At 46.1% G+C, this 1,620-nt stretch overlaps 2 non-coding genes across 2 annotated transcripts; both read right to left on the minus strand.

Moving 5' to 3' along the window:
- Nucleotides 1–937: 937 nt before the first annotated feature.
- On the minus strand, nucleotides 938–1,020 carry trnal-cag. The gene has a single exon. It is a non-coding gene; the product is annotated as a tRNA-Leu (tRNA).
- A 153-nt stretch (nucleotides 1,021–1,173) lies between these two features.
- trnaq-cug lies at nucleotides 1,174–1,245 on the minus strand. Its single transcript has one exon. It is a non-coding gene; the product is annotated as a tRNA-Gln (tRNA).
- Nucleotides 1,246–1,620: the final 375 nt, after the last annotated feature.

Consider the following 1,620-nt stretch of genomic DNA (forward strand, 5'->3'; position numbering starts at 1 on the left):
CTGATGTGGTACAAGTACCTTGTGCCTTGCTGCTGTGCTCAGTCTTGCACGGTGTATGACTATTGACAGTCAACTGTCTTCAGCAACCTCCCCTTGTTAGCTGAGCTTGGCTGTTCCTCACCCAGCTGTATTCCTCCTACACAGCTGTTTCCAGTTTCAATTGTTGATGTTGTTTCCACCTACATGTTTCATTGGTGATCAACAGCACCTGTAACTGTTTAATCATACACCTGACGATATGCCTACAAAATCCCTGACTTTGTGCAAGTGCACCTACAGGCATTTATGCTGTTATGAAGGCAAAGGGTGGTCAGACCAAATATTGATTTGATTTAGATTCTTCTTCTGTCCTCTCACTTTGCATTTTTTCAATTGATAAATATAATCTATTAACATGTCTACTTTGGAAAGCATTCTTAATTTGCAGTATTTTTTCCACATCTGCCTAAAACGTGCGCACAGGGCTGTTTGTAATGCAGAGACTATGACATAGCAGGCGTGCAACAATACCAGTGACACAGAAGACAACATGTGAAAAGGCTACCTTTACTGGTTGACCCAATCACCTTACTCAGTTTAGCGTTCACAGACAAGAGGAGATGTGGGCAACGGTAAATGAAGCCACTGTTAGACTTCCTACAAACAATTCATCCTGCAACAAATAGGCCTACTGTACACAAAGACATACTAGCCTGCTAGGCTTCCAAAGGTTACGATACGCAGGGACTCAGGGCCGTTAACACATCCGGACTCAGAAGCTGCGTAAGCCATAGGCTGCTAATCACTGGGAAAGGCGCCACTGCTTTGTGTGAAAGCAGCCTTGCAAACGCTGTACTACTAACAGTATGTTTTTTTTTTTTTTAATAAGCCTACGCCCTAACATACAAAGAGCGGCTTACACTTCTCTCCCAATCTCACGTTACAGGGAAAAAACAGCTGTCAGAAGTGGGATTTGAACCCACGCCTCCAGGGGAGACTGCGACCTGAACGCAGCGCCTTAGACCGCTCGGCCATCCTGACTGCACGCGGCTGCTGCTTTGTGGAAAGTTTGCCATATCATGATAGAGCACGTAAGTCGTGATAGGGTAGACTACATCATGACATATTATTATAGCCAAAATTTCCACATACAACAAGATCAGACTAAGGTCTGCGGCATTTGCGCTTAAAACCAGGTCCCACCGAGATTTGAACTCGGATCGCTGGATTCAGAGTCCAGAGTGCTAACCATTAAACCATGGAACCGCGACGCAGGGGGTGCCAAGCTCCTTCCTACATGATATCACCATGAATGTCATCTCTGCAGAGACAAGGCGTGGGAAAGCTGTCGGGGGAGGGGGTTCCCCAAGCTATTTGGCCGTGATCCGACAAGTACTTCTGATGGACCGTACTGGCCCCTTCGTTTTGAGCACTGTGGCCTCAAAACGCAGAAATCTGAGTTCACATCTCAGTGAAACCTCGTTTTTATGATGAGTACAAGACAGAATTCAAAGTATGCATCCGTCATGTAACTCAAAAGCATTGGCCTCTTTCAAACCCTTTTTCTGTGCAGCCTCAGTTGATTCTCTCTCTCTCTTCGTGTCTCTTCGGGGCTCTGTGGGGCATCACTTCCAGGACTCG

This window comes from Micropterus dolomieu, unplaced genomic scaffold, assembly GCF_021292245.1.
Source record: "Micropterus dolomieu isolate WLL.071019.BEF.003 ecotype Adirondacks unplaced genomic scaffold, ASM2129224v1 contig_9429, whole genome shotgun sequence".
NCBI classification, from domain to species: domain Eukaryota; kingdom Metazoa; phylum Chordata; class Actinopteri; order Centrarchiformes; family Centrarchidae; genus Micropterus; species Micropterus dolomieu.